At 44.1% G+C, this 16199-nt stretch overlaps 1 protein-coding gene across 4 annotated transcripts in view; it reads right to left on the bottom strand.

Annotated features, from left to right (window-relative positions):
• Positions 1-14212, bottom strand: part of LOC117090030 (cyclic AMP-dependent transcription factor ATF-7) — a 120786-nt gene extending 106574 nt beyond the window's left edge. For 2 of the 4 annotated variants that reach the window (XM_033221857.1, XM_033221853.1), the window contains exon 1: positions 14079-14212. The gene's annotated coding sequence lies outside the window, so the exon portion shown is untranslated. Of the gene's footprint in view, positions 1-12446; positions 12501-13746; positions 13869-14078 lie in introns of those variants that run through there. The other 2 variants (XM_033221855.1, XM_033221854.1) reach the window with 2 other exon arrangements.
• Between the last annotated feature and the right edge of the window lie 1987 nt (positions 14213-16199).

Here is a 16199-nt window from a genome sequence, read left to right as displayed (position 1 = left end):
TATTTTTTGAGACGGAGTCTCGCTCTGTCACCCAGGCTGGAGTGCAGTGGCCAGATCTCAGCTCACTGCAAGCTCCGCCTCCCGGGTTCCCGCCATTCTCCTGCCTCAGCCTCCTGAGTAGCTGGGACTACAGGCGCCCGCCACCTCGCCCGGCTAGATTTTTGTATTTTTTGGTAGAGATGAGGTTTCACCGTGTTAGCCAGGATGGTCTCGATCTCCTGACCTCGTGATCCGCCCGTCTCGGCCTCCCAAAGTGCTGGGATTACAGGCTTGAGCCACCGCGCCCGGCCTTATTTTATTTTTTTGAGACGGAGTCTCGCTCTGTCGCCCAGGCTGGAGTGCAGTGGCCAGATCTCAGCTCACTGCAAGCTCCGCCTCCCAGGTTTACGCCAGTCTCCTGCCTCAGCCTCCCCAGTAGCTAGGACTACAGGCGCCCGCCACTGGGCCCGGCTAGTTTTTTTTTTTTTTTTTTTTCTGTATTTTTTAGTAGAGACGGGGTTTCACCATGTTAGCCAGGATGGTCTCGATCTCCTGACCTCATGATCTGCCCGTCTCGGCCTTCCAAAGTGCCAGGATTACAGGCTTGAGCCACCGCGCCCAGCCTATTTTATTTTTTTTTGAGACAGGGTCTCACTCTGTTGCCCAAGCTGGAGTGCAGTGGCACAATCTCAGCTCACTACAACCTCTGTCTCCTTGGCTCAAGTGATCCTCCTACCTAAGCCTCCTAAGTAGCTGGGACTACAGGAGTGCACCAACAAACTCGGGTAATTTTTTAAATTTTTGTAGAGACGAGGTCTCACTATATTACCTAGGCTAGTCTCAAACTCCTGGACTCAAGCAATCCCTCCACGCCCACCTCAACCCCTCAAAGTGCTGGAATTACAGGTGTGAGCCACTAGGCCTGCCCGTCAGTAATTTTTAAGAGTATTATGGGGTGAATTCTGAGACCAAAAAGTTTGAGATCCACTGCTTTAAGAAATACACAAGCAGTAGAGGGCCCTAGATTGATCAATCAGAAGGCTGAAATTAATTTCTGGATTTCAAGCTCAGACATGCAGAAACTGGCTTCAAAGAAAGGAGCCAGCTTAAATAGACCAAATAGTTTTGCAGCAAATGACTGAAGACAGATGAGAGTGAGAATTAGGCTGAATCATGTTAGGCAACACATAGCCAAAGCTTAGAACCTATCTGGAAGCAGCTTTATACAGGCAACTACTTGAAGTTTTTTTTAAGGCTCTCTAGGCTTTCAGAGGATTCCAGGACTATTTTGAGCTATCCCCAGAAAGGTTAATAAAGCAAAAACAAAGAAGCAACAACTTGCTAAAGTGACAGCAGGAAGCAAAGGAAGCAAAGTTAGAAATAACTGGAGAACATTGTATTTATCTATGTTTGGCCTCACTGTGCATTTTAGAAGTTAAAAAACTCCTGGAAACTGATAGGATGCTGAACAAAAACTAAACAAAAAATTCTGTTTTTTTCCTGCTCATTTTCAGATAAAGTATGATCCTCAAAACAATAAGCCAAAAGTAATCAACCCCAAAACACTGATCTTTTAAAATTATCTTTTAATTTAAAGGACCAATTTAAAATCTTAAACAGGCTGCAAAGAACAAAAAACCTGACAGGCTTTAATATTAAAGTATAAGATTGGTTCTGGGTAGGAAACAGCTGCACTATCCCACAACGACAATCACTGAGACACTTAGAAGTTCTCAGGAAAAAATATTTATTTCCTAAGTCTGTCCACACATTTTCAACAGTGATCTATTTGGGGTTATTCCAATGCTCACCAGTTCACTCTCACCAGTCCCAAACATGTATGTGTAAAGTATTAGCAAACTACTGTTAACCAAAACTTTAAAAAATAAGTTGAAGAAAATGGTGCTGGCTGGGCGCGGTGGCTCATGCCGTAATCCTAGTACTTTGGGAGGCCGAGGCAGGCAGATTGCCTGAGGTCGGGAGTTCAAGACCAGCCTGGCCAGCATGGTGAAACCCTGCCTCTACTAAAAATACAAAATTAGCTGGGCGTGGTGGCAGGCACCTATAATCTCAGCTACTTGGGAAGCTGAGGCAGGAGAATCGCTTGAACCCAGGAGGCAGAGGTTGTAGTACGTAGAAATCGTGCCATTGCACTCCAGCCTAAGCAACAGGGAAAGACTCCGTCTCAAAAGAAAAGAAAAAGAAAAAAAACAAAAAGAAAAAGAAAATGGTGCTACAGGAGTCATGTTGGTACCACAAACATGATGTTAAATAAAACCAGCAAGGTGTCATTCAAGTTTGATACAACTTAAATAAATATTACTGGCAAGAAACTTGGTACCAACATGAATCATTTACAGTAATTAATTATGTCACATTCAACAAATCATCCTGATTTTATAATACAGTTAGGGGCTGGAAGCAGTGGCTCACACCAGTAATCCCAGTATTTTGGGAAGCTCAGGCAGAAGGATCGCTTGAGGCCAGGAGTTTTAGACCCCTCGGCAAGAAAGTGAAATCCTTTCTCTGCAAAATAATTAAAGATTGGCTGGATCGGAAGCGAGGCAGTGTGTGTCTGCAGTCCCAGCTACTTGGCAGGCTGAGGCAGGAGGACTGGAGGATCACTTGAGCACAGGAGTTCAAGGCTGCCAGTGAGCTATGATCACGCCACTGCACTGCAGCCTGGGTGACAGGCCCAGACCCATCTCTAAAAATAAGAATAATAATAATGAGTCAGACATATTCTTGTTTCAAAAAGAATGGTTGTGCCCTATTTTTCAATCTGACAGAATGTTTTTTTCTTACTGCATGGTAATTTTTAAGGCCCCCCAAAAATTGACCGGTTTAGCACACAAACATTCCCTGTCTACTACAGCGAAAAGAAGCAATCTATCAGATCAGGAGAAAACAGTAAGTAATTCCATTTGAAGGAAGCAAGTTGGGTTTTGTGAGAAGGTGGGGCTGTGGCAAAACATGTTACCACAGATGTCCATGCCACAAGCTCATGAAATGACTTTTTTAGCTAAATCTTGGCTCCCGTTAGTTTAGTTTTTGGTTTTTTTGAGCCAGGGTCTCACTCTGTCACCCAGGCTAGAGTGCAGTGGCGTGCTCTCAGCCCACTGAAACCTCCGCCTCCCAGGCTCAAGTAATCCTCCCGCCTTGGCCTCCCAAGTAGCTAGGACTAAAGGCGTGCACCACCAAGCCCAGCTAATTTTTAAATTTTTTGTAGAGATGGGGTCTCCCTGTGTTGCTTAGGCTGGTCTCAAACTCCAAGCCCAAGCAATCTGCCTGCCTCAGCCTCCCAAAGTGTTGGGATTACATGTGTGGGCCACCTCACCCAACCTATACTTTCATAGACTTTCACGATATTTATTAAGAAGAGATGCAAAAAAAAAAAAAAAAAAAAGAAGAGATGCAGTATTGAACAGAAAAAAAGAAACTTTATGCACATTCTGGTTTCAAATGTATGGGAACACTGAGGATTAAAATTGCCAACAGATGAGAAAAAGTGTGGCCGCGCGCGGTGGCTCATGCCTGTAATCCCAGCACTTTGGAAGGCTGAGGTGGGCGGACTGCCTGAGTTCAGGAGTTTGAGACCAGCCTGGGAAACACAGTGAGACCCCATCTTTACTAAAACACAAAAAAAAAGGCCGGGCGCGGTGGCTCAAGCCTGTAATCCCAGCACTCTGGGAGGCCGAGGAGGGTGGATCACGAGGTCAGGAGATCGAGACCATCCTGGCTAACACAGTGAAACCCCGTCTCTACCAAAAAAAAAAAAAACAAAAAAAAAAAAAACGAAAAACTAGCCGGGCGAGGTGGTGAGCACCTATAGTCCCAGCTACTCGGGAGGCTGAGGCAGGAGAATGGTGTAAACCCGGGAGGCGGAGCTTGCAGTGAGCTGAGATCCGGCCACTGCACTCCAGCCTGGGCGATAGAGCGAGCTCCGTCTCAAAAATAAATAAATAAATAAATAAATAAATAAATAAATAAATAAAATAAAATAAAATAAAATAAAATAAAATACAAAAAAATAAATTGGCCAGGAGTAGCAGTGTGTGCCTGTAATCCCAGCTACTCAGGATGCTAAGCCAGGAGAACTGCTTGAATCTGGGAGGCAGACTGCAGTGAGCCGAGCCTGTGCCACTGCACTCCAGCCTGGGCAACAGAGTGAGACTCCGTCTCCAAAAAAAAAAAAAAAGAGACGAGAAAAAGCTAACAACCTGACGTCAAGAGTTTGTAATGAGTTTTACTGTAAACTTATGTATTCTTTCTTTCTTTGAGACAGGGTATCACTTTGTTGCCCAGGCTGGAGTGCAGTGCTGCAACCTCGGCTGGCTGCAACCTCTGCTTCCTGGGTTGAAGCAATCCTCCCACTTCAGCCTCCCAAGTAGCTGGGGCTACAGACGCACGTCACCACACTCGGCTAATTTTTGTATTTTTTGTAGAGACAAGGTTTCGTCATGTTGCCCAGGCTGGTCTCAAACTCCTGGGCCCAAGCCTCCCAAAGTGCTAGGATTATAGGTGTGAACCACTGTGTCCAGCCAATGCTTACGTATTATGTTCTTCTTAAAACTACTATACTAGGCCAGGCACAGCAGCTCACACCTGTAATTCCAGCACTTTGGGAGATCAGGGTGGGTGGATCACTTGAGGTCAGGGGTGCGAGACCAGCCAGGCCAACATGGTTGAAACCCTGTCTCTACTAAAAATACAAAAATTAGCCAGGCATGGTGGTAGGCACCTGTAATCCCAGCTACTCGGGAGGTTGAGGCAGAAGAATTGCTTGTAATCAGGAGCCGGAGGCTGCAGTGAGCCAAGATCGTGCCACTGCACTCCAGCCTGGGTGACAGAGCAAGACTACGTCTCAAAAAAAAAATTAAAAAGAAAAAAAAAAGACTAATATACTAACTCACCTTTGCTTTGGTTGGGAACCTTTCTTAAATGTTGGCCTACAAAAATTTAAAAGCTTATCTTTTTACACAAGTTTATCTTTTCATACAACCTTTCCTGAATTGTAACACTCATCCTTCATTTCTGAGGAAGTGATATAGCAAATACTTTCAAAATGGAATTGAATCTTGCCTCATTGTATACAGGCAGTCAGTACATTATACAGAAGACCAAAAAAAAAAAAAAAGTTTTTAAACAAAAGGACAAACAAGAGAAAGGAAGGAAACAAAATACTATGATTTAACAGGAACAAAACCCAACATTCTTTCAACACAAAGTGTCCACAAGGGAAATGTCGAAGAGAAAATGTCATGATAAAATATTTTTAAGATATAAAATGACCCCAGTGCAAAATATTTGTTGTTGTTGATTTTTGTTTTGTTTTTAGCTCAAAGGAGTTATTATTTTTCGTTATTTATGTTTCTTACTTGTGTTTATCCATTCCCACCAAGTCAATAGAAACATTTCAATTTCATTTTCTTTACAGTCTATTTTTCTTCCTGATTCTTCAAGAGTAAATTCCTTGATCTTAACTTCTATTTATGAATGTCTGGCCTGAAAAGGACCTTGAGGGGTTATCAAATCCATCCTTCTGCTTTCCAGGAGAATTCATAACTAATACTATCAGATGAATGAGAAAGTATCAAAAGAAAATGCATTGCTTCCCTGACTAGTAGCATGCTAATTTAATATGCACATTCATTCACAATTTGCAATTTTTTAAAAATGAAAGTAAAAATTAAAATGCCAAAAGAGGAAGGTACTTTAAAAATGCATTTATCTGCTAAAATTGCTCAAACATAAATTCAACTGTCAGGTCTAAAATTAACAAGCAGGAAAAGTTGCTGGCTGCCAATGTAAAGTCTTTAGTCCCTAGAGATGTCTTCTGAAGTTCTATCTTGTTTGTAGCACCCTTCACCTACAACACATAGCCTGGTAAACTTAGACCATCCTTGCTAATCAACTACAATTATAAATGGCAAGTGTGTGTGTGTGTGTGTGTGTGTGTGTGTGTCTGTGTGTTTATAGTTGGTATAGGTTTTCATTCCAAACAGAAAATGAAAAGTTAGGGCCGCGATGGTTCTCGCTTGTAATCTCAGCACTTTGGGATGCCAAAGGAGGCGGATTGCCTGAGCTCAGGCATTCGAGACCACCCTGAGCAACATGGTGAAACCCCATCTCTACTAAAACACAAAAAGTTAGCTGGGCACGGTGGTGGGCACCTGTAGTCCCAGCCACTTGGGAGGCTGAGGCACGAGAATTGCTTGAACCTGGGAGGCAGAGGTTGCAGTGAGCCAAGATTGTACCACTGCACTCCAGCCTGGGTGACACAGCAAGACTCTGTCTCCAAAAGAAAAAAACAGAAAATGAAAAGTTAGGTCTAAATTGGAGATGTCAATATTATGGGGAAGCTACATACAACTGTTCTTCAGAGAGTAGTTTAATTCTTTTATTTCTAAGTTAAAATGTCCAGGGAATAAAGTTTTTTTCTAAAAGAGTTTCCAGGACGGGTGCAGTGGCTCACGCTGTAATCCCAGCACTTCAGGAGGCCCAGGCAGGCGCATCACCTCAGGCCAGGAGTTTGAGACCAGCCTGCAATATGGTGAAACCAGCTCTCTACTGAAAATACAAACATTAGCCATGCGTGGTGGCATGTGCCTGTAGTCCCAGCTACTTGGGAGGCTGAGAGGAAGAACTGCTTGAACCCAGGAGGCAGAGGTTGCAGTGAGCTGAGATTACGCCACTGCACTGCATCCTGGGAGACAGAGCGAGACTCTGTGTCAAAAAAAAAAAAAAAAGAAGTTGTTTCCAAAACAAGCTGGGCGTGGTGGCCCACGCCTGTAATTCCAGCACTTTGGGAGGCCAAAGCAGGCAGATCACCTGAGCTTAGGAATTCAAGACCAGCCTAGGCAACATGGGAAACCCCATCTCTACAAAAAATATAAAAATTAGATGGGCACGGTGGTGAACACCTGTAGTCCTAGCTACTCAGGAGACTGAGGCAGGAGAATCACTTGAGCCCAGGAGCAGAGACTGCAGTGAGCCAAGATGGCGCCATTGCACTCCAGCCTGGGAGACAAAGGGAGACCCTGTCTAGAGAAAAAAAAAAAAGTTTCCAAAACAGAATTTCATTTAATGTCAAAAAATCTGGCCAGGTACACATGTAATCTCAGCACTTCGGGAGGCTAAGGCAGGAGGATTGCTTGAGCCCAGGAGTTCGAGACCAGCCCAGGAAACATGATGAGACCTCTACAAAAAATAAAATTAGCCAGGCATAGTGTCATGAGCCTTTAGTCTCAGCTACTCAGGAGGCTGAGGTAGGAGGATTGCTTGAGCCTGGAAGACTGAGGCTGCAGTGTGAGCCATGATTGTGCCACTGTGCTCCCGTCTGGACAATAGAGTGAGACCCTGTTTCAAAAAAAACAACCATGGTCGAGTGCAGTGGCTCATGTCTGTAATCCCAGCACTTTGGGAGGCCAAGGTGGGCGGATCACTTGAGGTCAGGAGTTCAAGACCAGCCTGGCCAACATGGAGAAAACTCCCTATCTACTAAAAAAATACAAAAATTAGCCAGGTGTGGTGACACATGCCTATAATCCCAGCTACTTGGGAAGCTAAGGCCAGAGAATCGCTTGAACCCGGGTGGCAGAGGTTGCAGTGAGCGTGCTACTGCACTCCAGCCTGGGCAACAGAGCGAGACTTCGTCTCAAAAAAAAAAAAAAAACCAAACAAAGAAAAAAACCACAACCAAAAGACAATAACGAAATAACAACAAAAAAATCCCTGCAACTATGAAGAAATATGGTTAATTTTCAATAATTATTTGAAAATGAAAAAAAAACAGGACTAGAAGTCTTGGAAATGGGAAAATTATAATTTTTTAAAATGTGGGGCAAGAGAGGTCGAGTACAGAAACTGTGGACTGGTGAATTATTATTTCTCAGAAAGATTCTAAATGAATTATTATTATTATTATTATTATTATTATTTATTTATTTATTTATTTTTTTTTTTTTTTTTTTTTGTTGAGACGGAGTCTCGCTCTGTCGCCCGGGCTGGAGTGCAGTGGCCGGATCTCAGCTCACTGCAAGCTCCGCCTCCCGGGTTTACGCCATTCTCTCGCCTCAGCCTCCCGAGTAGCTGGGACTACAGGCGCCCGCCATCTCGCCCGGCTAATTTTTTTTTTTTTTTGTATTTTTTTTAGTAGAGACGGGGTTTCACCGTGTTAGCCAGGATGGTCTCGATCTCCTGACCTCGTGATCCGCCCGTCTCGGCCTCCCAAAGTGCTGGGATTACAGGCTTGAGCCACCGCGCCCGGCCTATTTATTTATTTATTTATTTATGAGATGGAGTCTTGCTCTGTCGCCCGGGCTGGAGTGCAGTGGCCGGATCTCAGCTCACTGCAAGCTTCGCCTCCTGGGTTTACGCCATTCTCCTGCCTCAGCCTCCCAAGTAGCTGGGACTACAGGTGCCCGCCACCTTGCCCAGCTAGTTTTTTTTTTGTATTTTTTAGTAGAGACGGGATTTCACCGTGTTAGCCAGGATGGTCTCGATCTCCTGACCTCGTGATCCACCTGTCTTGGCCTCCCAAAGTGCTGGGATTACAGGCTTTCTAAATGAATTATTAAACAGATCACTTATGATCTGTAACAGTAGCATAAGATACCCAAACAGCAACTAATATGCAACTTCGTTTTCTTTTTTGATAGGGTCACTAGCCTAGGAGTTCAGAGATGTCAGAGGCAGAAAATACTGTATTTGGATTTCAACAGAATATCTCTTGCTATTTCATAGAAAATAAAGGTTAGATGATATAAAACAGCAGGTGGGATTCACAACTGAATTTTATCCAAAAGGCTAACAGATTAATGTTAACATAATGGCCGGGCGCGGTGGCTCAAGCCTGTAATCCCAGCACTTTGGGAGGCCGAGACGGGCGGATCACGAGGTCAGGAGATCGAGACCATCCTGGCGAACACGGTGAAACCCCGTCTCTACTGAAAAAATACAAAAAAAAACTAGCCGGGCGAGGTGGCGGGCGCCTGTAGTCCCAGCTACTCGGGAGGCTGAGGCAGGAGAATGGTGTAAACCCGGGAGGCGGAGCTTGCAGTGAGCTGAGATCCGGCCACTGCACTCCAGCCTGGGCCACAGAGCGAGACTCCGCCTCAAAAAAAAAAAAAAAAAAAAAAATTAACATAATGATAGTCTATTCATGTTGTATAGCATTGCTCTATCCTTATACATGTTTACCAGTGACCGAAAACAAAAACACACATATCATGTTTATCAAATTTATCAATAATACAAACATGAGAAATGATCAAGAGGTGAAATGACATTATCAAGCTAAAACAACAAACCAAATTAACAAGATGATAATCACAGGGATAAACTTATGTAAAATTGTCAATTACATTAAAAAATCAACTACACGGCTGGGCGCGGTGGCTCACGCCTATCATCCCAGCACTTTGGGAGGCCAAGGTGGGTGGATCACTTGAGGTCAGGAGTTCGGGACTAGCCTGGTGAAACCCCGTCTCTTCTAAAAATATTTTTTAAAAATTAGCTGGGTGTGGTGGTGCAGGCCTGTAATCCCAACTACTCGGGTGGCTGAGGCAGGAGAATCGCCTGAACCCGGGGGGTAGAGGTTGCAGTGAGACAAGATCGAGCCACAGTACTCCAGCCTGGGTGACAGAGCAAGACTCTGTCTCAAAAAAAAAAAAAAAAAAAAATCAACTACACAAACTAATGTGATCTTAGGCTTTAAGAACAGAGGCATAGAGTGCAATAAAATAGAAGTTGTGCTTCCCCCCGTAGTTTGTATTTATTAGATTATATCTGAGATGTTCAGACCTACATAAGGAACCATAAACCACTCAGATAACTACTTGATGAAGAGCCTGAACTTTCATTAAAAATGTCACTTAAGAAATTGTACGGGCTGGACTCAGCGGCTCATGCCTGTAATTCCAGCACTTTGGAAGGCTGAGGTAGGCAGATCACTTGAGGTCAAGAGTTCAAAACCAGCCTGACCAAAATGGTGAAATTCCATCTCTACTAAAAATACAGAAATTAGCTGGGCAAGGATGGTGGACACCTGTACTCCCAGCTACTCGGGAGGCTGAGGGACAAGAATCATATGAACCAGGAAGGTGGAGGTTGCAGTGAGCTGAGATCGCACCACTGCACTCTGGCCTGGGAAACACAGCAAGACTCCGTCTCATAAATAATAATAATAATAATAATAGAAATAGCTGGCCGCGAGCAGTGGCTCATGCCTGTAATCCCAGCACTTTGGGAGGCTGAGGTGGGCAGATCACGAGGTCAGGATATCGACACCATCCTGACTAACAGGGTGCAACTCCATCTCTACTAAAAATACAAAAAATTAGTCAGGCGTGGTAGCGGGCGCCTGCTAGTCCCAGTTACTCGGGAGGCTGAGGCAGGAGAATGGCGTGAACCCAGGAGGCAGAGTTTGCATTGAGCCAAGATCGTGCCACTGCACTCCAGCCAGGGCAAAAGTGCGAGACTCCATCTCAAAAAAAAAAAAAAAAAAGCTTAAAGAACTTGGGGTATTTACCCCCAAAGAGATGCCTCCTGTAATCCCAGCACTTTTAGAGGCCAAGGTGGGGAGATGGCTCGAGCCCAGGAATTCAAGAAGAGAATGGGCAGTGTCGGGAGACCCCATCTCTACAAAATATTTAAAAATTAGCCAGGCATGGTGACGTGCACCTGCGGTCCCAGCCACTTGGAAGCTGGGAGGACTGCTTGAGGCCAAGAGTCCTAGCTACTCAGGAAGCTAGGACTAGAAGATCTTTAGCCCAGGAGTTTGAGGTTACAATGATCTGTGATCACGTCACTTGCACTCCAACCTGGGCAACATAGCAAGACCCTATCTCTAAAAGAATGAAAGCGATAAGTGTCATGAACTACTTGAAGACTACCATGTTAATAAGGAACTAGATTTATTTATTGTGACGTCAGATAACAGAACTAAAGAGCTTCAGCACAACGTAAAAAATGTTCTAAAAGTAAAGCTTCAATAATGGAACAGGGTATCTGTGAAGTGGACACTTTCTCCTTAGAGCATTCAGAAGTTAAAAGACCAACCGTCAGCGATAACAGCTATGATGTGTTTTCAGACATCATGAATTTATTTGATCTCTCCTTAAAAAAAACCTCTTAGAGGAAGGCAACATGTCAAAATGAGTAAATGTCAGAGAAGCTTAAAAATTATTTTCTTTGACATATTTTTAAAGAGACAGCAGACTTTTTCATGAACTCCAAAACCATAGGACCATTTTCTGAGAAACCAACAACAAAAGAAATGAATGCTTTTTCCTTTTAAATGAATGCTGCATTTGTCTTTCTCAAAGAAACATCTGTACCTTAACTTTAGTACTTTTATCAAGGGATAAAGGACAATTACATACCAGTATGCCAACTAGTCTCAAGAAGAGAGCTAGTTTTATCAGACATTTACATGGAGTTCTATCTGTTCCACCTAAAACTTCCTTGCAAGGAGAAGGCTCCTCCTTATCAGACGTGGATAGGAGGCTGCGGTAATACTAACTCCCTCCCACTGTAGCCTAGGAAAAACTCAGTCTTGACATGCACAAAACAATAACTTCTGAGAGCTTCAGAGCAGCTGTGTTCAGACAGAGCCAGCAACTTTACTCCAGGCAAAGAAGTAGTTTAAGAGTTGGCTGAAAAAATTTTCATTGAGGGTTGGAAATGAGGAAAGGAAAGAGAACAAGATACAGTAAGTGGAGCTATTAACATTTTAAAACCGTGGTAAACAAACGTGTTTAAAAATTACAACACTGAAACTACCACAGGGTGTAAACTTTGATCCACAAGTTGAAAGATGAGCAGTGTTATCACTGTAGCTTTCTGCTAGATGGTAACACTAGTGAGAAAAAATCTCGGGTTTAATAGTGCCCTAGTCAAAGCCAATCACCAATTCTAGGACAGAAGACCAAAACAAGGGACTCTGCTTCTCTCACTGGGTATTTTTTTGTGCTGCTGCCAGGCAAACTGGAAATTTTCTGAATGTCCAATAGCAATGCTCTAGTGAAATACTAGAACCCAACTCAGTAGTTAATGCTAAAGGGTCAGCAATGAATTGGTCTCAATGTGCTATAGGGGCAACTTCTTGGCCAGGGAGAAAAGTTTCAACTGATTGCAGAAAACCAAAGGTTAATACAACTACATACTCTGGTTTCTCTTCATATAATAACTTTACTGATATTTCAGACATTATTTCACTTCTCAAAAATAAAAGGAGAAGAGAAGGAATGTAAAAGCAAAATCTACGCAAGAGCAAAGAAGTTATTAATTGGCTACATTAGTCCAATTCGTTATTAAATGATACACAACTATCAAACAAAGGGCAAAGCCCTGACCCTTTTCTGTACAGAATTAAGAACTGGTAAGACTACTTAGTAGAGCTGCCAAACTTTTCTTTAGCTTCTTTTCTTACAGACATGATACATTTCGCAAGAGCCTCCACTTACCTTACAACTTCCATGTGTAGGTACAAATTGTGTTTGATTTCCCCAGCCCTTGGCCTAAGACATTATGACATAGCTTTAGTTTCTGAGTCTGGACACAAAGGAAAAAACTGAACATTTTTCACTTTCCTGAAATAACATGTCTATTTCATTTACACCATTTAAAAACATATTATATAAGTTAACTAAAACTGTAACCACCCATTCGACAACTCTTTGAGAGTGACTGGGAAGCCACATTTAACAAAACAAACTTCATTTTAGTATTTCTGCTTAGAATGCCCATAAAGACTGGTATCTCTACAAGAATTACACTACTGTAAAATTTTTAAACACAGGACTCATGTGAGCTTGCTGAGAAAACTCTGCACACCCCCCACACACCTGTACTTAATATGACATGACCCTCAGAGATACTAAAACACCCTCTGTTAAGTAGAAAACCAACTTTTAAAGTTAGGAAAGCAGCAACGCGGGAATCTGGGTAGGAGGTGCCCTGGCTTATAAACACCCCAGTCAGAGAACATAACAAGCAATTCAGAGCAACATATAAGTCCCTATGGGGCTCCAACTTGGACTGCTTTAAGTCCAAAGCCCACATCTCGGTGTTTCGGAAGAGTTTGGGAAATAGAAGAGAGGGAGAAGGAAAATCAGAGAAGCGATGAAAGTGTTCTATTTTTCTCCTTCTCAACTCCCATCCTAGCATCTTGGAGGCTGGTCACCAGTCTAGGTGCCATAACCACGAGAAGCCCTAAATCAATATCCCAACCACCTGATACCTAGGCAAAAGACATGTGTATATCAGCCATCTCCTTCCCAAACACTTCTCTTATCGCTCTCGAGGCTCATATCCTTCCAGAAGCCATGCCTTATGGCGACTCAGCTCACCCATACTGTCCTCTTAAATTCATTCACTTAATTTTCTCCAAATCCATACTTTCTCTCTGATATCATGTCCCTGATGTTCTTTTTATTAATTCAATCGAAATGCCACGACCCTCATTTCCTATAATCCACCCCTATCTATCTTTCCTGACAAACCCAGAGGGGTGTTGTGTCACCAGATCAAGATCTTTGTTCTCATCTACTCATCCTACCTCCTGCCTATTACCCTTTTCCAATTCCAAGCTCCTAATCCCACTCTTTGGGAAGCCCTGGGTTTCTAACCTAGTTTAGTATCCCTCCTCTTTCTCCCATTCCACCCCATCCCATGATCCTTCCATTAGGCTCCACTAGACTACCCTTCCCTCAGGATTCAATTCCCCTCTCCTTGCCACGCCCTGTGCCCCCTGGGGCTACTTACCCCAAGTTCTCCCCACACTTCAAGCCTCTGGCCCCGCCTTCCCCCCAAAGGAAGGAGGCGGGAGTACAGAGAGAAGAGGGGCGGCACTCGGCAAGGAAAAAGCGATCTCCCATTAGCGCTCATCGCCGCCAATCGAGGCATCCTTCTCTCCTATTGGCCGGCTTTGGCCTATGCCCCCACCCTCTTCCTCAGACAGGGCCCGGCCACCGCCTCAGCGCCCCCGTCCAATACAGACTGGGAGGGGAGACCCCAGCCCGGAACGCTGGGACTGGCCAGAGTTGAAAGGGAGAGTTCCGTCAGATCATGGGCTAGCTAATGTTAAAAGGACTTACCGGCTGGTAGCTCCGTTGCCTTCCGCCTGCCCGCGCTCGGTCCTACAATCTCTCTCCAGCTCCTCCTTTCCCCCCTCGGCGGAACGGATACTTTCCTCCCGTCCGGCCAGGCGCGCTCAACTCTCGCGAGAAGTCGTGGGGCCGCGGGGGAAGGGCGAGATCCGTGGGGGCTGAGTTGGAAAGCGGCCGAGAGGCGGGGCTCCGGGAAAAGAAGGTGTCGGGCTTACTGTGGGCAGGACTGGGGAGGGAGACTGAGCGAGTACTGTCCACATAAGTCACACGTGTTCGGCTGCAGAATCTAGCGGGAGAAAGGAAAAAGGAGAGAAGATCTTTACAGGTGCCTGTAGTGGTAGTTACTACTATCTTTCAGAGTCATCGCTTCCTTAACTGCAAAGTAAAATACCCTTAGCCCTAGAAATGAAGTCCATATGTGGACAAAGCAATCCACCTGCACAGCAATTCTAACACTACCATTTTACTAGTCCTATTGCCTTGGGTGAAAATCTTCTCTGAGTCTCTGTACAATGGGACTAACAATCTCATTTTATTCAAATTGTTGTAATGATCAAATGAGGTACATGAAATTGAGGATTTTTTAAAATCACTATATTATTCAGCAAATATTTTCACAAAACGTAGGGCATACTACATGCAAAGCATTGTTCTAAACATGGGGTTAAGGAGTTATCAACCCAGGTAGGATTTATATTTGAGTGAGGAACGGGAGACAGTTAAAATGCCAATAAACACAAATATTTCAAATAGTGAAAAGTGCTTCAGGATAGTGAGACAGAAAGTGATTAGGAGTGGGGAAGAAGCTTTACTCCTAGTGTTTGAAAGAAGACCTCTTTGAGGAAGTAACATACCAGGAGTTGAATTATGACTTGGGAAGATTTCAGGGGGATTATCAAATGCAAAGTCTATATTCAAAAATTTATAGGTCTTGTTCAAGACAAACCAGGAAAAGAAAAAAGAAAAACAAAAAACAGGCTGGTTGCAGTGACTCACGCCTGTAATCCCAACATTGCTAAACCGAGGCAAGAGGATTGCCTGAATCCAGGAATTTGAGACCACCCTGGGCAACGTGGCGAAAACTCAGCTCTACAAAAAATACAAAATTAGCCGGGCATGGTGGCCTGCACTTGTAGTAGCTATTCAGGGGACTAAGTGGGAAGATCACTTGAGCCCAGGAGGTTGAGGTTACGGTGAGCCCAGATCAGGCCACTGCACTCCAGCCTGGGCAACAGAGGGAGATCCTGTCTCGATAAATAAATAAAATAAATAATCATCTTAAAATTTAACAAATTGTAGTTGACTTAAAATATTATCTATGGAATCTCTGTTCTCTCCTTTTGCAGCTTTATGTTACTCAGCTTTCTGAACTTTCTGTCTAACATCTCATCTATCCTCACAGCACCCTCTGAGAGGTAGGAAGAATCTAGGTGATTTCTCCCTAGATATCTAAGGTGAAACAGGTGTAGAATCACTTTCTTTCTTATGTAGTGAATTGAAAAAAGTTGAGAGGTGTCTTGGCTTCCAAACTACTCTCCCCTAAAACAATTCCTACTTAAAAGAATACAATGGGCCGGGCGCGGTGGCTCAAGCCTGTAATCCCAGCACTTTGGGAGGCCGAGACGGGTGGATCGCGAGGTCAGGAGATCGAGACCATCCTGGCTAACACGGCGAAACCCCGTCTCTACTAAAAAAATAGAAAAAACTAGCGGGCGAGTTGGTGGGCGCCTGTAGTCCTAGCTACTCGGGAGGCTGAGGCAGGAGAATGGCGTAAACCCGGGAGGCGGAGCTTGCAGTGAGCTGAGATCCGGCCACTGCACTCCAGCCTGGGCGACTGCGAGACTCCGTCTCAAAAAAAAAATAAAAAAAATAAATAAGAATACAATGATGGAAACATACCTTAAATTTGTAAGAAAAAATTGTATGTTGGCCGGGCGCGGTGGCTCAAGCCTGTAATCCCAGCACTTTGGGAGGCCGAGATGGGCGGATCACGAGATCAGGAGATCGAGACCATCCTGGCTAACACGGTGAAACCCCGTCTGTACTAAAATATACAAAAAACTAGCCGGGCGAGGTGGCGGGTGCCTGTAGTCCCAGCTACTGGGGAGG

Source organism: Trachypithecus francoisi, unplaced genomic scaffold (genome assembly GCF_009764315.1).
Source record: "Trachypithecus francoisi isolate TF-2019V2 unplaced genomic scaffold, Tfra_2.0 Lachesis_group11, whole genome shotgun sequence".
Classification (NCBI taxonomy): domain Eukaryota; kingdom Metazoa; phylum Chordata; class Mammalia; order Primates; family Cercopithecidae; genus Trachypithecus; species Trachypithecus francoisi.
The sequence above is the reverse complement of the archived record's forward strand: the minus strand, read 5'-3'. Positions and strand labels throughout refer to the sequence as shown.